Source organism: Ursus maritimus, unplaced genomic scaffold (genome assembly GCF_017311325.1).
Source record: "Ursus maritimus isolate PB19 unplaced genomic scaffold, ASM1731132v1 scaffold_62, whole genome shotgun sequence".
Lineage (NCBI taxonomy): Eukaryota > Metazoa > Chordata > Mammalia > Carnivora > Ursidae > Ursus > Ursus maritimus.
This window is the reverse complement of record NW_024426797.1, coordinates 70,695-94,699: the sequence shown is the minus strand read 5'-3', so window position 1 is coordinate 94,699 and position 24,005 is coordinate 70,695. Positions and strand designations below refer to the sequence as shown.

Genomic DNA, 24,005 nt, shown 5'->3' with positions numbered 1-24,005 from the left:
TATTAAGCTTCAGACATTTTAAAGTACTCTCTGTAGAAAATGAGTAGGGTTTTCATACATACGATATAAACAGAATGAACGGATTATATCTAGCACAAATAAAAAGGTCTGCATGCAGTTATTTCTCATTTTTGTCTATTTCTCCCACACCATGGAGTGTTACAAATCCCTACGATTCCCCTTCAGATTGTACTTACCATTTCATTTTTAAATTTTTACTTTAAATACACAATGTTGAAGTAGCAATTAACAGAAATGCTATTGATAACGCTAAAATTTAAAGGGAAACTTTCTTTGTGTATTTGAAAGATTTAAAGACCAAGGCATCTACCCTCAAGTAATGATATCATCATTCAGTTAAGTAGATGTATTTATTATATATATTTCACTAAATAATTCAGTTTCTATAAGGGTCAGTTATATTTTTCAAATAAATAGTACTAAATTAAATTTGGGGTTCTGAATTTTGAAATACCCACTGAATGTGCCATGTTCTTTCACGTCCCATGTCTTTCACAGATCGATCTTCCATCTAGGAAACCCTTTCCACACTCATATTTCAAGGCTCAGGTAGAGATTACCTCTCTTGAAGCCTTCCTCAAGTCCTCTGAATAGAACTGTTTGACTTTCTTCGTTGCTACCATTACACTTTTCGTAGTGACAATCATACTGTAATTATTTTTTTTTCTCACCTATCCTCCACCCCGGCAATCAGCTTATACAATACAAGCATGGTGAGATATTCTTTGCTTCTGCCCCAGGACTTTGTTTCTCCCTCAAGAGGTATTTGAATGAATGAATGAATGAATGAATGATCAGAGAGTTAAGATCCCATTATAAGGTTATGTTCTCCCAAATATGATCATCTGGCAAGGAGGAAAAAGGGAGGAACTGTCAGTCTTCAAAGGCGGAAAGACCAAACCAGACACTCTCTAAACAAAAAGGAGGAGTCACAGTCAGTAGCACAAGTTACACCAGTTGTGCCATGAATATTAAATCGAGAGGCAACATTGTTCGATGTCAAGAGCTGCACAGAAAGGGCAGCCGTGGTAACATGGCTGTATTTCAAGTTCCCTCCTGCTGCCACACCCTAAAGCATTCAAACAGAGTAACTCTGCATCGATGATAAAATCTTGAAGAACAAGATATTTTTGTAAGAAAAAAATGAACAATTACTTGAAAATACTCTGGATCAACTGTTTCTCAAACAATTTTGTGCACAAGAGTCCCCTGGAGCTCTTGTTAAAAACGCAGCCTATGATTTGGTAGGTCTGGCATGGGCCTGACATTCTGCATTTTCTAGCTCTCAGGTGAGGCTGATGCTGCTGGTCTATGAAGCGTCCTTTTTAAGGAGCACCTGTGGCAAGATAGATATTCTGTTTTCCTCCAACGTCCAGGTTGGACTTGTCTTACTTTTAACCAGCATACCCTTCTTACCATCCCTTGTTATAACCCAATCTTGATGGTGCTAATTATAGAAAACATTTTGAAAATTCGACTGGAAGAAATCTATATCACTTTAAAAATCTTTAAATTGTTCTTACCTATACTCTGGTAATGCCATCGAAAGAAAATTCGTTCAGGTAGAAATTGCAGTATTTTCTATAAAACAAATTTAAAAATTCCAGGTGTCCCCACAATGCTGTAAAACTTAAAAAGTCAACCATAAGAAAAATTTGGAAGACCACAAATACATGGAGCTTAAAGAGAACATCTTTTTTTTTTTTTTTAAGATTTTATTTATTTATTAGAGCAGAGACAGGGCAGCCAGCGAGAGAGGGAACACAACTGGGGGAGTGGGAGAGGAAGAAGCAGGCTCATAGTGGAGGAGCCTGATGTGGGGCTCGATCCCTGCCGGGATCACGCCCTGAGCCAGGCGAATGCTTAACAGCTGTGCCACCCAGGCGCCCCAGCTTAAGAAATCTTTGAAAGAATGAAGGCGCCAAGCAGAAAATTAAAGAATTAAAAAAATGGAAGCAAATGAAAATGAAAATACGACAGTTCCAGAACCTTTGGAATGCAGCAAAGGTAGTCCTAAGAGAGGTATATATGGCCTGTCTTTCTCAAGAAATAAAGAAAATTCTCAAATACACATCCTAACCTTACTCCTAAAGGAGATGGGGAAAACCCAGCAAATAAAGCCTAAAAGCCAGCAGGAGAGAGAAATAACTAAAGATTAGAACAGAAATCAATGATATAGAAATCAAAAGAACAGTAGAACAGAATCAACAAAACTAGGAGCTCATGCTTTGAAGAATAAGATCTGATAAACCCTAGCCAGACTTATCCAAAAGAAAGAAAGGGACTCCCAAATCACAAAGCAGAAAGAGGAGAGATCATAGCCCAACACTGAAGGGAAATACAAACAATTATAAGAACATATTATGAGCAATTATGTGCCAACAAACTTGGCAATCTGGAAGAAATGGATGCATTCCCAGAAACATATAAACTACCAAAACTGAAACAGGAAGAAATAAAGAAAACCTAAGAGACAGACCCATAATCAGCAAAGAAATTGAAGCAGTAATTAAGAATCTCCCAACAAACAAGAGTCCAGGACCAGATGGCTTACTACCAGCGGAAACCAAACATATAAGCATTAATAACTTATTCTCCTGAAGCTGTTTCAAAAATAGAAATGGAAGGAAAACTTCCAAACTCTTTCTATGAGGCCAGCACTACATTGATCCCAAACCAGACCCCACCAAAAGGAGAATTACAGACCAATATTCCTGATGAACATCGATGCAAAAATTCTCACCAAGATACTAGCTAATAGAGGATCAACAGTACATTAAAAGGATAATTCACCGTGACCATTTAGGATTTGTTTTCTGGGCTGCAAGGATGGTTCAACATCAAATCCAATCAATGTGATACACCACATTAATAAAAAGAAAGGTCAAGAACCATACGATCCTCTCAATTGATGCAGAAAAAAGCATTTAAAAATACAAAATCTTTCTTGATAAAAAACTCTCTGCTGTGTAGGGATAGGGTATGCCTCAGCATCATAAAAGCCACATATGAAAAACCCATGGCAAAATATCATCCTCAATGGTGAAAACCACAAGGAAGCTTTTTCCCGTAAGGTCGGGAACATGACAAGGGCTGTCCACTCTCACTGCTGTTGTTCCACATAGTACTGGAAGTCCTCGCCTCAGCAATCAGACAACAGAAAGAAAGACATCCAAACTGGCAAAGAAGAAGTCAAACAAAGGGTACTCTGGAGAAAGTCCCAAAGACTCCACCCCAAAAATTGCTAGGACTCATACAGGAATTCAGCAAAGTGGCAAGGATATGAAATCAGTGCACAGAAGTCCGAGTTGCATTTGATACACTAAGAGACTGAGGCAGATGAAAGAAGGCATCGATCCCATTTACAGTTGCCCAAAAAACCCATTAAATTACCTAGGAATAAACAAATTGCAAAGAATTAAATGGTCTGTACTCACAGAAAATTATAGAACCTTATGAGAAAGAAATCGGGAAGACACAAAGAAATGGAAAAGAAGCATTCCATGCTCATGGATTGGAGAAGAACAAATATTGTTAAAATGTCTATGTTACCCAAAGCAATCACATTCAACACAATCCCTATCAAATACCATCACAACATTCATGGAGCCCAGGAGAGCAAACAATCCTAAAAACTTGTATGGAACCAGAAAAGACCCCAAATAGCAAAAATAATATTGCAAAAAAGAAATCCAAAGCTGGAGGCATCATGATTCCAGACTTCCAAGCTATATTACAAAGCATCAAGACAGTATGGTACCGGCACAAAAACAGACACATAGATCAATGGAACAGAACAGAGAATCAGAAGTGGACCCTCGACTCTATGGTCAATTTATCTTCCACAAAGCAGGACTGAATACCCAATGGAAAAAGACGGCTCTCTTCAACAAAAATGGTGTTGGGAAAATTGGACAGCTACATGCAAAAGAATGAAACTTGACCACTCTCTCACACCATACACAAAGATAAACTCCAAATGGATGACAGACCTAAGTGTGAGACAGGAATCCATCAGAATCCTAGAGGAGAGCATAGGCAGCAACCTCTAGGACAGCAACCTTTTTCATGACACATCTCCAAAGGCAAGGGAAACAAAAGAAAAAATGAACTTGTGGGACTTCATCAAGATAAAAAGCTTCTGCACAGCCAAGGAAACAGTCAAAAAAACTAAGAGGCAGCCCACGGAATGGGAGAAGATATCTGCAAATGTCTTAATCAGATAAAGGGCTAATATCCAAAATCTATAAAGAACTTATCAAAGTCAACACCCAAAGAATAAATAATCCAAGCAAGAAATGGGCAGAAGACACGAATAGACATTCTCCAAAGAAAACATACAAATGGACAACAGACACATGAAAAAATGTTCCATATCACTTGGGAAATACAAATCAAAATCATAATGAGATACCACCTCATTAACAAGTCAGGGAAATGACAGATGTTGGCAAGGATGAGGGAGAAGGGGAACCCTCTTGCCCTGTTGGCGGGAGTGGAAACTGGTACCTAATTCTGGAGAAGAATTTGGAGGTTCCTCAAAAAGTTAAAAGCAGAGCACCCTATGACCCAGCAATTGCACTACTAGGTATTTATCCCAAAGATACAAAATATAGTGACCGAGAAGGCTTACCTGCATCAATGTTTATAGCAGCAATGTCCACACCAGCCAAACTATGGAAGAGCCCAGATGTCCATTGACAGATGAATGGATAATCAAGCCAGAGGCATATATGGAATGGAATGTGCCTTATACGTGAAGTGTGTATAATGGGTATACTACTCAGCCATCAAAACAATGAGAAATCTTGCCATTTGCAATGATGTAGATGGAACTGGTGGGATACGCTAAGCAAAATAAATCAGAGAAAGACAATTATCATATGATCTCATGCATCGTGGAATTAAAGAAACAAAATAGAGAGGATCATGGGAAGAGGAAAAATACAACAAGATGAGAGAGAGAGAGGGAACCCAGGCCATAAGAGGCTCTTAATCATAGGAAACTAAACTGAGGGTTGCTGGAGGGAGGTGGTGGGGGATGGGGTAACCGGGTGCTGGGCATTAAGGAGGGGCACGTGATGTAATGAGCACTGTGTGTGCATATGAGACTGATGAATCACTGGCCTCTACCTCTGAAACAAATAATACATTGCTGTATATTGACCAATTTGGGTTCTAGCATAAGCTAAGAAGCCAAAAATCAGGCAGAACAGAAACAGACTGAAATGGATTTTTGGTGGCAGGACGGTTGGGAAGGGAAGGATTGTAAGGGCATCAAGAATTTTTGAGAATGACTATGTTCATTATCATGGGTATATACATGTGTCAAAAACTCATCAAATTGTGTTTGTTAAAAAGCACGTCTTCCCTATGGTTTGGGAAACAAACTGAGGGGTTTTTCCGAGGGAGGGGGAGTGAGAGATTGGGCTAGGCCGGGGGCTGGGTATTAAGGAGGGCACGTATTGCATGGAGCACTGGGTGTTATAGGCAAACAATGAATCATGGAACACTACATCAAAAACTAATAGTGTACTGTATGGGGAATAACATAACATAATAAAAAATTTAAAAAAATTTTCCCCTAGAGCTGATAAGGGGTGTGGTACCTGGCCCATTTGGTACTCCTATTCTGGAAAATTCTACTCCTTAAGCACAGCATTCTTAGAGAGGGTATTCCCACCAAGGCTTCCAAATTGTCTTTTTCTGTAAAAATATTTTTTTCATTATTTATTGATTTAAGAGAGAGAGAGCGCGAGCACGGCAGGGCCAAGAGGGGGAGAGGGGAAAAGCAGGTCTCTGCTGAGCAGGAGCCACCAGCGTGCAACTTGACTCCCAGGCACCTGGGATCATGATCTGAGGCTGAAGGCAGGCGGCCAAGCTTGAGCTGAGCCACCCAGGGCCCCCAAAATTATCTTTTGTAAACAGAATGGAATGGAGTAAGTATGTGTACTTTGATCACCATAGCTAACAGCCCAGGCCTGCCAACTCGAGGAACCTAGAGTCAACCTCTGCAATCCCAGCAGACGAGGAAAATGAAGAGAGCAATGGGCTGCTCAAAGGTCACTTTCAAGTCATGGCAACCCAGTGGTTTGTCCTCCACACATGCCAACTGTGGGCCTGTGCTCAGTCACTGGGACACCCGGCTTCCCTAAACCTTCATAGATGTCCATTGTTTTCTGAATACGTGTTTTCCCTGTGAGGCTGGATTGAGACCATTTTCTCTACTTCGTTCAAGAGTTTATAAAGACGCTCTTGAGAAACGGTCTCAGTTTCAGAGACAATATTCCCCATCCTTCCATTGTATCCCCCAGGTCACAACTCTTTAGTCCTCCTGAGCCGCTTTGGTCATTGGTGCCTTTATCCCAACTCTTTGCATTGGCCAGCCTCACCCCTCTGGAGACCTCATGAGGAACCCAGACTCTGCACAGGCAGTCTGAGGATCAGGCGGTATACCTATTAGCAGCCGGGTTAATAAATGCCTTCAAGTATCCCGGACCACCCAGCTAATATTTTCCATCTTCAACATGAAAATACTCACTCCACAAAAGGCCCTGTTCTCACCCACTTAGGCTGTGGCAAAAACACGACCATAATCTCCCTGTTCCTAAAGGACTCACAGGGCTCAGGTTCAAACTTTTTGTGACTTGCAAAATCCTTTGGGAAATCAGGTGTAGTTTATAGCAGTGTCTTATGCCACACCTCTCAGCTCACATCTGCCCCACTTAGCGGATTTCAAATTTGAGCCCGTGCACCACCCCACACAGAGTGGCCCCTAGCGCCTGCCTCTTGCCACGTGTCCAGGAGCTGACTCAGGGAGCTCAGGCTCCCACACCACCCCCGCACCGCTCAGCCACCCACCTCTTGAAAGGACTATGTGCTCTGCACATCGCAGAGATACGAGGGAGGGGGCAGGGGAAGGAAACCCACTGAACTAAAAGCTCATGGCTTCATTCAGCCTCCTTCCATCCTGCTGCCTCCATATACCCCGGAAGAGAGAAGAGCAGAGGAGAGGCCTGCCGATGTGGACAAAGACCTGCCCTGGCTGTTTATCTTCCTGACAATAAAGGAGCCTCTCATTGTAGCCAAACTGTTGCTGAAAATTCTGTTTTCACTGGTGAAACCAGATAACTTTGTCGAATAGCCCGCTGGCTCCTTGTTCTCAATTGTGGTCGTGGGACAGCAGCCTCCGGCTCAGCTGGGGTATGTTGGAAATGCAGAGTCTCACTTGGAGTCCCTCCCAGTGTTACTGAATCAGAATCTGTATTTTCATGAGATCCTCCAGGTGTAGTTCTGCTCCAACGCGCCAAAGGCTGATCCCCTGCTCTAGAGAGCTCTCTGCTGTTCTTATACTAGGTACTTTGTGTCAGGTGATGGGATGGGAGATTGTTCTTCTGTATTGCTGTAACCGTCTCTAGATTCACTTTTTGTTGTATCCAGGGTTTGGGACCCATGTCTTATCGTTGTTCTTTACTTCCATTTAATTTTTACTTCATCTTAGAATTCCTGCTTGAATCACTAATCGTTTGGGAGAATGTTCTTTGACCTCCATGTATTCATGGTCTTCCCTGGTGTTTTCTTGTGGTTGATTTCTAGTCCATAGCATTGTGGTCAGAAAAGATGCATGCTATGATTTCCATCTTTTTAATTAGTGGAGACTTGTTCTGTGGCCTAATAGTGATCTGTTCTGGAGGGCGTTTCGTAATGCACGCAAACGGAATAATGAGTGTTCTGCTGTTTTAGGACGAGGATGCTCTGCATGCGTCTGTTAAAAGCAGTGCATCACCCAAAGCCACTGTTTCCTTGTTGATTTTCATTTTGGATCAAGTCCACATTAATAGAAGTGGGGTGTTAGAACCCCTACTGTATTGCATTACAGTCAATTAGTTGCCTGCTGTTTTTTATTAACTATTTTTTTTTTTTTTAGATTTTATTTATTCGACAGAGATAGAGACAGCCAGTGAGAGAGGGAACACAAGCAGGGGGAGTGGGAAGGAAGAAGCAGGCTCATAAGCGGAAGAGCCTGATGTGGGGCTCGATCCCATAACGGCGGGATCACGCCCTGAGCCGAAGGCAGACGCTTAACCGCTGTGGCACCCAGGCACCACTTATTAACTATTTTATAAAAGTATTTGAGTCCTCCTATGATGGGTGTCTAAATATTTAAAATTGTTCTATCTTCTTGTTGCATTGTCTCCATGATTATGACACAGTGTCCTTCTTTGTGTCTTACTACTCTTTTTTTTTTTTTTCATTCTGTTTTGTCTGATAGAAGTATTCCTACCTCTGCTTTGTTTTGGCAACCACGTGCATGCTAGATGCTTCTCATCTCCTCACTTTCAATGTGCAGGGGACTCAGTAGGTCTGGGGGCTCAAGCTGAGTACCCAATTTTGGACAAATTGGTGTAAGAGTGGAAACTGAGACTAAGTGTGTATGTATGAGAATGTTTGAGACATGGACTTCAGAACACATGGACCTAAAAGTCCCCTTGACCACCAAGGAGAGGGGGTGGGTTTCTCTGGTCAAGGATATGGGCCATGGGGCACCATGTAGCTCCACCTGCCTTTAAGGTTTCTGCCTTCGACTCAGGTCATGAGATCACAGGGTCCTGGAATGCAGGACTGCATCAGACTCCCTGCTCCAACAGGAAACCTGCTTCTCCCTCTCACCTCCCCTGCTTCTGTTCAATCTGTACTCCTTGACTATATGTCCAGCCCATTTAAAAACTTAAAAAAAAAAACGATATGACCCATTATCCTGGCAAGAGAGAACCCATCCCTGATCCACCAGATGCCAGCCAGGGAACAGTGGCTACCATGGATCGGACACAGAGCCTGGGGCCTGGAGGGAACTGCTGCTTCAGAAGAACTGCATAAGGAGATGCACGAAGGCTGGAAATCCTGGCTCCTAGGTCAGCATAGATGTTCATGGAACCAGGCTCAGGTGTGCCTTTAGATTTACCCTCCCATCTTTCCCAACACACAAAAACAAGCTGGGAAAGGGAAATCCCAGGAGATCACCCAGCAAGAATCCCAGAAAGATTACAAACTTGGTAAATGGCCAACGGGAGACGCTGAGCTGGAAAGTCCCTGCCTGCCCTGAGTCCATCTGCAAATTATCTTCCTCCTTTGTCCCACTTCCACCCACGCCAGGATTTGATCTCCTTCCGTGTTTTTCCCCACTAGGTGCTGATGCAGTTCCAGAGATTGAACTACAATACGACAAGTTCCAAATACGAGGGGCAATACAAACCCAAACACAAAACCAAAAAGAAGCATCTCAACGGAAGAAGCAGGACACAGTCTTCCCTGGCCTTAGAAGCTGGGAGAAAGAGCAACCCCAGTCCTGGGGCAGGAAGAGGTTCTGGGGCGTACAAGTCTTAAAGGACTCCCACTTTCGGTGGTTGTTTATTCACACCAGGAAGTCCCTGCAACCTCTAAATCTCAGGAGTTCTGGGAGCTGTCTCTGCTGTTTGCCCAAATTCATTGACTGAAATGGACCCGTGCTCTGAGTAAGAAAGAGATTTGGGGTGCCCTCCAGTGGCTAGGGAGGGGGCTGGCCGCTACTCACAGCCCTCCCACGTACAGTAGCTGATGACTCCTGGGGAGTTTCGGGAGCGAATATGAGAGTCTATTGCAAGTTTTTTCCATTACTGCAGGAAGTAAAGGCCCAAACCACACATGGGCTCCTAAAACAAAACAAGGGCTTTAATACTACTAACATACAAATCTATCAGCGTTACTATTTAAAACAACTAGAAATGAGAATTTGCCCCCATAAGAAATAGATGGGGGGGAAGGGTGGCCCAATGGAGACAATGGGCACAAGGATGCAGCGCTGCTGAGAATCCCTGCAGGGCCACTGGACACTGCTCAGTCCTGAGGATTGACTGCGGCCAGTTCTTCTCCCCTTCTTGAGTGCTGCTGACCAGCTGGGACCGAGGGAGCTCCAGCTGGCAGGACAGGAGGTACGCTTTAAGGACAGAGGAATTTCTTGGTTGCCCACTTAGGAGGCACATTCAAGTCCCTGCCAGTGTTTGCCCACAGCTGGAGCCTGGGCGCCCCGACAACCTAAAGGGCCTGAGGCTGCCCCAGGGAAGGAGGATCCCCAGAGGTGGCCAGCAGAAAGAGTCCACCCTGAACCTCACCGGGCCCCAGCTCCTGATGGGCCTCACCTCCCTTTCGCTGAGAGCAGCTCCATAGCCTGGAACCGGGCCCAAAGGATCCTCGGGCTCTAGGGTGTAATTCTGAGAGCCACCCTGGAGCAACATGATGTCCGTCATGACTTGGTATTCTGAGCAGAGAGAGAAGCACAGGATGTATGGGGAGCCTGGGGGCGGGGAGCTGCAGGGTCTGGTGAGGGTTAGCACGGGACCGGGCACCCACATCAGGTCCCTGGCACACATGGCCATCACTCCTCCTGCCACAGGAATTCATCTGGTCTCCACCTGTTCTCAGAGATGAGTATCAGTAGCCCCTCCTCCGGGAAGTCCTCCTGGATGCCATGCTCTGTCCCCATCTCCTAACGAGGTGGGACTTGCACTGCTTTCTTCTCAAGGGATCCCAGGAAATGTGAGGTGGAGGGATGGAGCCAGCAATGTTCACTTCCAGGGACATCTCTGAGGCCCACTCACACACCCTTCCCCTGCGGGGAGAGCGCCACATATGCTCACCTTATTTCTTTTTTGGTGGTTGATCTCATTCCCCTGGAGATACAGACAAAAGTCCATCAGAATGAGGCCCCTGGTTCTTAGGAGCACTTGATTCCCATCCCCTTCTCATGCTGCACCATGGCCAGGACCCATGAGGAGCCGTGCATACACAGATAGTGGGCCTGGGATCTAAGCCGGAAGCTCTGGGGTCCAGAGAAAGGAGGACATGGGCCAGATATGGACTGGCTGGGTCAGGGACCCTGCGGCACCACCCTCTCGGAAAACAGTGGGGAGGCCGAAGCCTCAGGCAGGAAAGGGGCTGCTGCGGCTACTGAGGTGCTTGCTGACGTGGAGGGTCCTGACTTCCATTCTCCCACGAACCGACTCACCGGGAGGCTGGCGAGGTCCACTCAGACGAGACCTCACGCAGCTTTTGCCCAGCTGGGAAGCTCTGCTGCTTCACCAGTCTTCGGCACCGGGAACCGTGGCCTAACTGCAGCCTCACCTGCTCATCCCTGAGATGGGCAGCAGCCTGAGCTCACAGGGTAACCCCGTGAGGCTGTCATAACGAGAGATTTGCGAGAGTCCTGAGCTCAGGGCTCCAGTACAGGGGGCGTTCCTATTAGCTCCCAAACCTCCAGTTCTGGTCCCTCCCATCTCAGGGCACCACCTCAGATAGTCCTCCATGGGGTATCTAACATCACACCAGCTCGGTGAGGAAAGTGCCAAGGAAAGGCACGGCACCCTGTGTCATGAGGGAGGGTTGGGATGAGTCCCTGCTTTAAAGCTGAAGGGTGTCCACAGGGACCCTCCACTGGCCGCTCCAGCCTCCCTGGCCCCACCCAGGGAGTCAAAACCCAGGCAGCCTAGGACCCCTTAGCAGCCTCCCCCACGATTCCACTTTCCCTCCCAGAACATCAGACTCCTCCTCATCACCTTCAGGGCCTGCTTTTCCAAAAATGCCAGGGAGGCCAGGGCACTGATCGGTCCCTCCCCACCCATGAGAGCATTCTCTATGGACCACTCTGGACCCTCCTCCTGGTCCTTTTGAAATAAATTGTAGAAGCTGTGGCCCAGAAGCCGCAGCTGGAGTGAAAACCCCCCTTCCTGATCTTTCCTTTTTCGGGAGGCTTCCAGCCCTCAGGGAGGAGCCCCTCCTCTCCTCCTCCTCTGACTTTGGGAGGCTGGGCTCAGGCACACTCACCTTCTTCTGCATCCCCTCTTCTGGGCTCCCGGGAGACAAACCCGCCATGGTGGCAAATCTATTAGGATGAAATTCGCTCCTGCAGAATAAGGGGACACCAAGTTCCTTGAGACCGTCATGCCCTCAGGCCACTTGCTTCATCTTACAGAACCTAGACATCTGACCTAACTCATACTGATCCTGAGGCCCCCATTATCCAGAAGCAGGCGTAGTGATTCAGTCAAATCTCACTCCAACGTTCACTGTGTGGGCAGCAGGCTTTGCAGCCTGGCCTCCCGAGCCTGTTTCTCATCGGAAGCGTGAGCAAGCTTTCCACTATCTCCATGGTCTCCTGAGGACTCAGGGTCCTGTACTCTCATCATTGTTGTGGCCCTCCAGCTGACCCAACCCCATCACTGACACAGGTCACACCTGTCCTCTGGGCTCTCCCAGGTTTCTCATAAAGGCCCCCACCTGGACCAGCTGTCGGCACAGAGAGAGAGGGTGTCTGAGCTAGGGAGTCTGCTTGGACACCACCTGCTTGCCCCACCGCTTGCATGCGCGGCAGCATCCTCACCCTAGAGCTGTCGCCACATTCATGACAAAGGCTTCCCTCCCCAAGGAATGCTTCAGACCATTCCGACTTCATCCACTCAGGACCCTGTTCCCTCCCACCCCTCCTCTGTTTCCAGACCTCCAGGCTACCTTGATGAGCAGGTTTCACTGCCTAATGGTGTCGCTTGCTGCACAGCTTTTGAAAAAGATCCTCAGCCAGGCTTCCTGAAGAGGCAGGGGAGGCACGATCAATGGGTGAATAATGGCAGGGGTTTGAGTCGAAATTTTTCTTTGAGAACCCCAGAGTGTCCAGCCTGCCTGGTTGAGGTTTCTTCTGGGATCCTCTGAGCACTAAGGTCTTTGTAGGACATGGGAGGGAGCTCTCATGGCGGCTCGTCCGCAGGCGCCCTTCCTATTCGTGAAACGCTGTTTGGGTCAAATTTGGGGTTCAAATGGGCAGAGAGGCAGTGGCATCGGAAACACGTGAAGAGATTTAATGCAGCTCAGCCCGTGTGGGGACACATTTGGCAAAACTGATTTCTAAAGCGGGAGGCTGGGTGACCTCACTCGCCAGGGAGGCTGAGAGACGCACCCACCTTAGGTCCTCAATTCGGGGTTTGCCGCCTCCCAGAAGGTCAACCAGCTGCCCAACCTGGGGAAGAGGACAAGCCTCTGGGAGCTCCCTGGGTCCCATCCTGGTCCCTCCATGGAGAGAGGCCTACTCACCTGAAACTTTGCACGTGTTCTCGAGGCGGTGAATGGAGACTTCTCTGCTGAAGCCGAGAGATTGGCATGTAAGGGCCGGCTTGGGATTCACTCTCAGGGTTTGACAGGCCTGGGGAGAGGGAAGAGAGTGGGCACAATCACGTGGGGAGCCGGCACCTGATTGGCTCTCAAGCTTCAGTCCCTCAGGGGGAAAGCGCTCCTGCTGGAGGAAGCCGCTGTCCAGGGACACCGAAGGAGCACACGTGAGGCAAGAGGAGGAGGAGAAGATTTTTACACCTCACTCAAGGAAGGAGCCAGGCAGAAGCGGGCATCCCAGCATGGGGCCATACGGCGAGGTCAGCTGCCCCTGGACCAAAGAGCCTAGGGACACTGGAGTCCCTAGGGCAAAAGACCAGGGCCTTCCACCCTGAGACCTGATCAAGGGAAGAGCAGTGCCGAGACTCAGGGAAGCACCTCGGCGGCTGGGCTTCCTGTTTGCCGCTACCTTGGCCACCACTTGATCCAGTGCTCCACACCGCTGGCTATTACGGGCTGTCATGCTTGGTTGCCAAGGCAAGGTGGTGATGACACACACTTGAAGCCCACACCGTTGAACTGAGAGAGCAGTGAGCCGGACTGTGGGTGCCAGGTGCTCATTGCCCGGGCACATTTGTAGCGCTTGGACCCAGACGGGCCGAGCACTGATGGGGCAGCAGCTTCTTGAACAGCTCTAGAGAGAACAGCGGACCTTGGTTCACCAGCCATTTCCCATGCAAGACTCATGTCCCCACGTGGGGTCTGGGTCTCAGAGCTGGACCTCAGGGAGCTGAGGCATCTGGCTGAAACCTGGTTGGAGAGAACCGTGGATTTACAATCCATTGTTTTCCACTGGGAACCCGTACACAATGACCCAGGGAGCAAACAGAGCAAGGGGAAGGAAGGAGGGCATTGGCACCTGATCATGCTCGGGGCTCCCAGCTCAGGTGGCACTGCAAGGTGGTCCAACCCAAGGGGGCTTCTTCCCTCCTCAACTGAATTATACCTGGTCCTTCCCCCTTTCAGATGCACATTCTCACCTGGGGCTGCAACCCACACGTTTTCCGTCTGCCCTGTCCTCATGGACACATCAGATGCCTAATCAGCTGAGGTACTCATCCTCCCAAAGGCACATGAGTGGGTGACATGGACTTGACTGAACACCCAGGGAGCTGCCCTCCCTCCACCCACGGGACCAGGGCTTACCCATTGGTCTCTCCATTCCTGACTGTATTTCTTCTCCCTAGTACCTCCCGTATCGAGTGCTTATCAGGGTCTCGCTACAGTCCGCAGCTGGACAGTGAAAGCTTGGGGCCCAGCACCTTGATGGGTTGACAGGGTTGGGAAGTGGTGGAGCTGAGATTTGGTCCCAGACCATAGGGAGTCACATCAGGGGAAGGCAGGTGTGGGGCAGGTGAGGAAACAGAAGGAAGGCCCTGGCCCACCCTGAGAGCCCAGCTGCTCACACAGCATCCATATATCGTGAGAGCTGCTCTGCCACCAGCCTGGGAGGGAAGTCAGGAGTCGGGCTTCTCCTCACCCAGCTGGTTTGGGGTGACACAGCGGTGGCAGAAAGCCTCTGGGGCCGCGGTGAGCTCTGTGGCTGTTGCCTGAGTGAAACTTTCTAGCAAAGAGGTGGTCCAACTGACTGCTGCTCAGCACCCGGCACACATGCAGGAGTGAACACGGGTTGCAGTTCTGGAACAGCTGAGGAGGAGGCTGGCGCTCTGACACACCGCAGGTGACAGTTGACACAGAGCCGGGGTCGCCTCCTAGCTCTATAGGAGGCCTGTTCCTGGCTCTGCCGGCTGGAAGGAGCCCTGGAGCTGAGCACTGGGGCAGGGAGACAGAAGAAAGGTTCATCCACATCACTGACTTTCCGGATGCCTTTGCAAAACAGGACGACCCATGGCGCCCGAAAGGAATACCCAGCCCGCGAACCGCATCCCCGGTTAGCCTTCCCAGCTTGCCATCCCCTTACCCTCCACCTCTGCCTCAGTGGCGCCAGAAGTTCCGCTGCATCAGGAGAAGGGGACATGGTTTGTCAGGTCCCAGGCATGCCACACTTCAGAACCATGGCCGTGCACATGGAAGCCCTGCGATCTCGTGCAGAGTCCCGGCCCAGGGACTGATAGATAGCCTGCAAATTCTGGTCAGGCCAGGTACCCAAGAAGGGAACAAGGGTGCTTGGGGAGAGTCATATGTGGAGCAGAGTCAGAGCCTGGCTTGCATTGCACATACTTTACTCCCACCGGCTTTGCAGTTACTCTGTGGGTCCCCCAGAGGATGGCCCACATGCACTTCAACCCCTCTCTAGCTGCCCTCGGCGTATTGGGAGAGCCTGGTCCTCTGAAAACCTGAATGACTCTGGTTTTCCACTTCTCCTCTCCTCTGGCCATGGGCCTGGTCTATTCCTCCTCCATGCACACCAGTATCAGGCTCAGGTTGGAGAGCAGATTTGTGAGTGGTCGGCTCAGCACACCCTCGGTTCTTGGCCCCGGTTGGGAGCAGGCCAGCAGGAGGGCAGGGCTTGAGCAAGTTGGGGCCGTCAAGGGATGGGTGTTTCAGGCACCGCGAGGCAGGCTGTGCTCTACCGCCCAGAGGGGCCGGGACCCACCTCCACAGCCTTCTTTGACTCATTTGCTTCTTCACATGAAGCCCCAGATGAAGCCCACCCACTGGAAATCAAGAGATCGGTGAGATCCCTGGTTCGACAAAAATCCCTCCCCAGCCACCACCCTGTAGTCCCCCACCCTGTTCTGTGGGAGGCAGCCAGCCCTGCTTCTGGACCCAAACCCCTGTCCCAGTTTTACTTACAGTCATTTCATCTATACTGTGGAGTCACGCTCTTGAGTGGATCCTTTCAAAGCTTAGAGGGCTACGAAGATATCATCTAACAACCATTGGACATGCATGCTTGGGGTGTGCAGGTGCACTGCTCTGACCCTCTGACTAGAACTGAGACCCAGACACTGTATCTCCTCTGTCCATTCACATTCCTAGGTGCTTAAGCTTTTCCATTCTTGAATGACTACTTCCAGCCCGCTTTTCAAATCCTGAGTGGCCGTGGGCTGGTCTGCCTGCTCCCAGTGTGCCCCCTGAGCTGCTCACAAAAGGACAACTACCAAGAACCATCTAGATGGGACTCAGAAGTCCTTTGCACATGGAAAACTGCCTGCTTTTGCATTTTCCGCTTTCGTCAACCCAGAAGGGCCACGACCTATTGGGGGACCAGCCACTTGAAGCTTCTTGACCGAGGAGAGAGAACTATTAAGCAAGAAGATGCCCAGCACGTCCAGGAGCCCTTTCTACAGAGCCAAGCACACCAGAGTAGCCGTGCCATGTTTCCTCCCCATGATTTCCTACAGTAACTTTGTATGAGGTTCATCCTCTTAACCACCCCAGAGTTTCTCAGAAGAGGGAAAAGGGAAGGTCCAGAGAGAGGGTAGTGCTGCCATTCCCGAGATGTACACCCAGTAGATGGGAGGCTCACCCTGTGCTGTGCATGGGGTGGGCACTCACCGATTGGGACTAACACTGGCCCAGGACCTGTATTGGCTGAAGTGAACATCTCATTGTCTGAGGAAATCGTTGAGGGTGGTTGAGATGCTCCCATCTGGGAAGGATGGCACCAGGGACTGTGCAAACGCTCCATTGTGCCTTCTCGGGCCTCAGCATCGTCTGGAGCTCATCCAGGGACAGGGATGATTCCTTTTCCCACCGGTAGAAAGGGGGGTGTGGGGGCAATGAGTCAGCTTCAACACCACGAACCACCAGGATGATCAGGGTCACCAGTTGCTCAGACCAGAGGAAGTCCCATCCCCTTAGGGGAACATTACGAAAAAGGGACTTGAGGGCCCCGCAGAGAAAAAGAGCTCTGAGCTTGAAAGTACAATTGCCTTTAGGGGTGAAATGAGAAAGAAGCATTGGTCACTTCCAACACATCTTGTTAGCTGAGAGCCACCACGGCCTTTCTCTCTCTCTGAATAGGCTTTATTAAGAACTGTATGCCTTTGAGTCATCAGTCAACATCCCTACTGCAGACAGGAGAAAGCAGAGGCTTAGCATCTCCAACTGCTCGGATCCATAGACGTTGGGCCTGAGAACTGTCAAACATGGAATGCATGGCATTTCCCTGACACTGCGGCCTGGTCTGTTCTGGGTGGGAGAAAGGTTCAGGGGAAATCCACCTTCCTCGGCAGGCCCAAGGGGAGCAGTTTGTTTCTAGTGTGGGTTCACGGCGCCACCGTGATCATCTGTGGGTCCTGAGATTGGACCATCCAATCTGGACCTGTTCTCTACCAGACCAGCATTGGATGCTGTTACATGGGCAAGAGCACCTACTGCTTGTCAAGGGAGATGGAGTAGCTGAGCCCTTGGAGCAAACAGCTCCTCAAATGACCTGGATTGAACTCTGAAAGAACAGAGTCCACTACCTGGGCCAGGAGGCATCCAGGGGAGCCTTGCACCCAATTCTATTGCTTGAAAGGCTGAATCACGGTGGCAGGCAACCTCCCATACGGAGGTCCAAAAGACATATGAGGACACAGCTTGCCGCTGACCCGGGAGGACATACAATGTGGTGATGTGTTCACAAGGGTGATCGTTACAGAGGAACATATAGGGCGCTTCATCACACCAGTTCTTTTCTGTTCAAATCACCTGTTATTGGTGAGGATTCATAAGGCCATGAACCAAGATTCTCCAAGGACAGGAGTGGGCTATGGGTTCTACACAGGATGGCTGGGGTGAGTCAAGAAAAATACTCAAAACAGTAGCAAAATGCAAAGAAGACACTTTCATGGCTGTGGGAAAAGTCACACAAAACAGAATGAAACAGAATAGCCCACGCCCCAAACTGCCAAAAACGCGGGAACACTGTTCTCTGCCATTCCCACCTGCCCTTGAAGAATTGTCTTCCTACCTTCTCCACAGCTGGCCAATTGGTGGAGGTGTGGATACTGGGATGACTTTGTGGTTTCGAGGCCTGCGGGGCACTCATATCAAGCACACCATGGGAGGGCCCCAGGTTTGTCCCCATATTTGTGTGGGGACCCTGGGTGCGTGGAACCCTCTTCCCATTCTCACCTCAGGCACTGATCCTGGGTGGCCTGGTGCACCTGCCACTTGTCTAGGCGTTGTAGTTGAAGTCCCAGACCAGCTCTTCGATGACCTCCTGGGGTTGCAGCTCTGTCCAGTGCTATAGGCATGGGGTCAAGAGACATTAGTGTCCTCCGGGACATTGCCACAGGGAGCCACCCGCATTAGAAATCCCTGCTCTCCAGTTGAGGCAAAAGAGGGGCAGCTGAAAGACATCGAGCAAGGGCGTGGCGGATGAAACTCTAGAGCTTCGTGATTAACATCGAGGTAGTTGAGCTTGGTCCCCAGTGCTCAACCATCCCGCCCTGCTATGACCTGGGGGTGTGAACATGAAAGAGATGGGCCAGGCACCAACACCACCAGCTTCCTTCTGCCGAGAGGTGTGTCCCACATCCTCTGTCCCCTTCTCTACATAGACAACCAGCCCCCACCCGAACACACAGGGGACACACATGTGAGAGGGGCGGGGTGTGGGCCTGCTGAAGGTGACATCACAGTTGTTGCCTGCTCTCAGTCGTCAGGCTGCACCTCGTGTTACCTGTTGGTGTCTCCTGCCACGCTGTCCGAGGCTCGGAGCGAGGCTGAGCCGGCGTCTACAATTATTTGAAAGTCTCTCTGGGCTTGCCTGGGCCCAGAGACCTGAAAGGAGGGAGAGAGAGGCCGCAAGAGAACATCTGTTTCTCTCGGGACGTCTCCACTCAAGTGAGCTGGAGAGCAGGTTGTCTTTTGAATACGTTTGCCGGATTGCCCAGAGTTCTAAGTTCAGTTGGGGCTATCACAGAGGAAGTGGTCCTCTTTCAAGATTCTAATCCCTGGACCATGTGTTCAGTCAGACTATCCGGCGGGCACTTCTTGGCAGTTGACTCCTTAGCTTTCTCCCCCATGTCATCTCTGAACTGGACACAATGAGCCAAAAAAGGCCATAGCCACCACTCTCTGGAAATGGAACTAGTGTCTGAAACTTTCGGAGGCAGAGCTGAATTCAGACCTTACGTTCTGTGTTTCTTTGCGCACTTATTGTGTCCTATGTCATTTGGCCTTCTCTCTCGTAGTCCCCACTTTCCCAGCCTGCAGTGTGGGGATCAGGCTAGAAATCTACTTCCTTAGGGACATCCTAGGGTGTCTGTGGATAAGAAGTATTTATTACATGTGTGTGGGGTGGTCCCCTGTGTATCTGAGGCACAATTTTCAAGATGGAAGAATTACAAGAAAGGGGTGGGACTTGGCATGGAGGGCCGCTCAGAGGCCTGGGTTCCAGCCCTGTAATACTGCAACTGTCACTTTCCCTCTTGGCCTCATTTGGAGTGGGCACCATGACCCCAGCCTGGAAAAGCAAGAAGATAAGGCATTGTCATCCTCTGTAGTAAAACCATGCAATTGTTTCCCGTTATATGAAGAAACCGAGACCCGTTACTCGTTTGGGTCTATGAGGGGTGGCTTCCACCATGGCTCCCAGGGATTCCTGACCTGTGTGGTATAAGAGGCATCAGACTGTAACTGCCAGTGATTCAGTGAGCGGCTTTTGACCCACAGGACATATTCAAACGTGATCAAGTACCATGCCTAGAGCTTCCTGCATGTCATGCAAAGAGTTTCTCACTCCCTAGTTACTTTCCATCATGTTCCACTACTCACTCCTTCCCTTTCCCTTCTTCTTCTCTCTCTGAACCAAAAGGACCAAAGCACTGATGTTTTGAGCTGCCATCTACAGAGGCTCACAGGATGAGAAAACGGAGGCAGTGCCAAGGCCAAAGACACACCGGGAACTCCGGCTTCCTGAAGAGTCCAGAAAGATGGCATCCAGGAGTCACGTGAGCCAACTTATGACAAAAATCCTCTTCCAGTACGCGGCCCTGAATTACGCCGCGGCCACTGACACACCTTGAGCCTGGGGAACCATGCTAATTTGGGCCCGCATTGTTCACACCCACAAAATACTGGCCCAGAAATTAGCGATGCACCTGCACACAGAGGCCATCAAGGCACAAATATACAGTCCAGGGCAACTCTAGATAAGTAACAGTCTCTCCCAGGCCTCAGCATCTGTCCCACCTTGCTCCTCCCTCCCTCTGCTCTCCTGCTAGTGTCCCTGCAGCCACCCTGGCTGCCTTTTTCCTCCTCCTGGCCAAACTGAGCTGCATTATTGAGTGTCTGCAGCACAGGAGTCACTTCTTCCTGAAACGCTGCTCCCTGACGTGTGCAGGCTAGCTCCCTTTGGTCAATCTGTTCTCAGCAACCTCAGCTTCAGTGAGGCCTTTCATATCTCTTTCCGTACAGCTGACTCCCCCAGCCTTCCTCCCGTAGTACACTTCATTCCCTACTACAGAGCGCTTGCTCTTTTCTTTCACGTGCGTTCTCTTTGGGCTTTGGTCAGCCATAGCCAGATTTAGACTCCCTAAAGCAAAGGAGCCCTAGGTCAATTTCAGCTCACGGCGCACGGGCCAGCAAAGATACCTGGCATGGGGGCGAAGGTACTCAGTCGTGTAAATTATAATGAACAATTGAGGAGATCATAGGGGGCCCTCCCCTCTTAGCACTAGACTGCAGATACTACTAAAACTTTCAAGCTGTTTTCTGGGCAGGGCGACAACCACAATAACTCTGCCTGACTCTTCCTGCTCCCAGTTCCTCGGCAAGAACTCACAGGTACCATGGACAGGAAAGCGCCTGCACCCAGTTCTCCAGCTCTGGGCGCTGGCCATGCAGGCACACCAGCAAAAAGCCATGCCTTTTCTCGGGGGTTACTCCAGCGCGTGCGCTTTGCAGAGTCACAAGAGCAAAGGGCAGGATCTCCTATTTTTCCCTTCTCTCTCTGTGGAATCTAAGTAAGAAAAGGAAAGGAGGAGAGACCAGAAGCTCAGAAAAAGAGATCAGATTGAGGAAGCCAACCAGAAGCAGAGGGCAGAGGGAGGGTACAGGAATTGAAGTGAATATGGCAAAAGGTACAAATTCCAGTTTTCCAGATAATAAAGGAATAGGGATTTTACAGTACACCCCAGGACTACAGATTCCTTACTGCTCTATGGTGTATTGGAGAGGTGTAAGAAAAGAGCAAGTTCATAGAGTTCTGCATCACAAAGAAAAACCTCTCTTTCTTTTCTTTTAACTTCATTTTTGTATCTCTAGGGGAGTGATGATGGCGGCGGACTAAATTTATTCTGAAAGATCGTTTCACAGTATACGAGAAGGAACATCATTACGCCAGGTATCTTCAACATACACAGTTCTGTATGTCAAATGTATCCCAAAACAACTGGAGCAAAAAAAAAATAATTTTTAATAATTCATAGGAAACATCAGGAAATTGGACGTGGTAAAGAATGTCACGTAAACAAGAGCGCTGAAAACAGCAGAACCAAAAGCCAACAGGTTTATCCCTGGGGGTTAAATCTTCAAGCATTGGCATAGAAAGTCGGTCTGAGAGAGTGAAAATCAGTGAATTAAATTAAAGCAGATGAAATAGAATTTTTAAATGTTGTTCCATTTAACAATTTGTCAAAGAATAGAAAGAGTCTTAATAAGTGACCTCAGATGGTAACTTTTGAAAAAACTTGTTCATGTTTTGGGAAAATTCTGATTGCATAAGCTTCAAGTGGGCACAGAATAGGAACATTTTGTTTGATCAAAGTCGCCTCATGGAAAATGGCTGAGAAGCAAAATGTCTGAGATAGGACCCTAAGCGAGGATATAAATGGCTAAGCGAAATTGTCCGAGTTCGTTTCTCCGTATTTTACGGATTACATTTCATGTCGTTAAGTCCATTAAGTTCATGGGTACATTCTAAGTGTGTTCCATGCATTAATATGTTTGAACAACCTCCCTGTAACCCAGCTTCACATCTCACTGTATCTTGGCAAAACTCAAACTCTATACCATGAATCAGAAACTTCCAAGCTGGCCGCCCTACTTCAGCCCTTAGCAGCCATTCTACTGTCTTTGGCAATTTACTCTAGGTAGGTCCCTAAAATTGAAGTCAAAGTGTGTCTTTTTTCATGAATACTCATCAAACGCATAATATCCTCAGGTTCACCCATGTTGTGGCATATGTCAGCACTTTGAAGAATGAATGCTATTCCAATATGTGTACATACAACATCTGTTCCTCTCGACGGAAGAAATACTTGGATTTTTCATGGTTTAGCTATTTATGAATAATGATGCCATGAAAAATGTGTGTTCAGATATGTCTTCAAAGACCATGCTGTCAATTAATTTGGGTATACACCCCAGAAGTGGAGTTACTGGAACACATAGTAAGTCTAATTTTTCATTTTGAAACTACCATACTGATTTCTAACTATGCTGTTAAACATTCCACACATTGAATAAGGCTTCCATCTTCTTTTTATCTTGGCCAACACTTGCTCTTTTTTCCCTTCTGATTGCTTTTTTTTTTTTTGGAAGGAAAGTCATCTTAAAGGATGCTTAAAATGTTTATCTCGTTGCTTTTTATAATTTGCATTTCCCTTAACAATAGTGATATCTTTTCAAATTTCTTTTCAAAGTACACATCTTTGAGGGATATGCCTATTCCCAATTTGCACATTCCGCCACATTGCATTCATTTTTTTGTCTGTTGTTGAGTTCGTAGCTTGATCTCTATTCATTCTGGATATTGAGCCTGCCAGATAGACAGTTTGCAAATATGGTCTCCCATCATGTGGTTAATATTTTTACTTCATTGCTAATGTCTTTAAAGTCACAAAGATTGTATTAAGTATTCTGAATGTCCTGTCACGTAAATTTTATTTTTCTTTTATATCCTGTGCCTTGCAGGTCATATGTACGACTAAACACGACCCAAATCCTATTTTGTGAAACTATGAAAATGAATATATTATTGGGCTGCACTTCCGAGATGAAAAAGGTTCATTAGTGGAGTAAGAAGAGCAGCATGAACTGAAGCACTGGCATGATGATGGGGTCATGACTCTATGTGATCGCAAGAGGATAGGAATATGTATGATGGGCCAGCATGAGCTGTGTACTGGAAATGGGACCTTGTCCATTTTTGTGCAGCACCTATGTGGATGATGGGAGCAGTGAGACATATGAGCTGGGCCAGGATCCCAGCTCCTTCCCTTCTTGCAAGTTAGACTTTCATTGCACTCTGATCCGTATAACGTTTGAGGAGTTCTTAATCAGATGAGGACATAGTCTTACATGCTAGAAAGGTGATGAACGTGGTGTGTGGCGTGTCTGCAAGGAACTCCGTATCCACTCCCATCTTGGTGGCGAGCCACTGTCTGGAGTCCATGGCAAAGAAGGTTAGAATTGCTAAGTACACTGGGGTCAAACCAAAGGGGAACAGTATGTCCCTCTATGCTGAGCTGAAGTCAGGCAAGACCTTTATATGTTTTTGCTCTGTGTTCCCAGTTCATGGTCCCTAAGTTCTGCATGTTCCTCTCTGGGAGAGAGGAGAGATGGACATGTTTGAGGGGGAGCTGGAGAGCTGCCACCAGGAATGGGGGCCGAGAGCCGACTCCCAGTCATCGTGCGTGAAAAAAATGGGATCAAGTCATCAAGAAAACCATCAGCCACCAGTATTCACTTCTACCGCCTGGCGAGGGAAATCTTGTCGAGAGAGAAGGCACTTGTAAGTGATGGAGGGTGCACACCTGTAGCTTAACTCTGTGGCAAAATGCAGATGTTACCTGCTTGAGGTGACCCACCTTGAAGAAACAAAGTTTTGCCACCCTGTCAAGGGTGCTCAGAATGGACTCGAAGGGCAAGAGGCCTGGAACTGAAAGCAT

The 24,005-nt window shown here is 48.3% G+C and overlaps 1 long non-coding RNA gene across 2 annotated transcripts in view; it reads right to left on the bottom strand.

Moving 5' to 3' along the window:
* Positions 1-24,005, bottom strand: part of LOC103680844 — a 91,254-nt gene that overhangs the window by 11,218 nt on the left and 56,031 nt on the right. For both annotated transcript variants that reach the window (XR_005833091.1, XR_005833092.1), the window contains exon 4: positions 8,306-8,310. This is a non-coding gene — a long non-coding RNA (uncharacterized LOC103680844). The remainder of the gene's footprint in view (positions 1-8,305; positions 8,311-24,005) is intronic.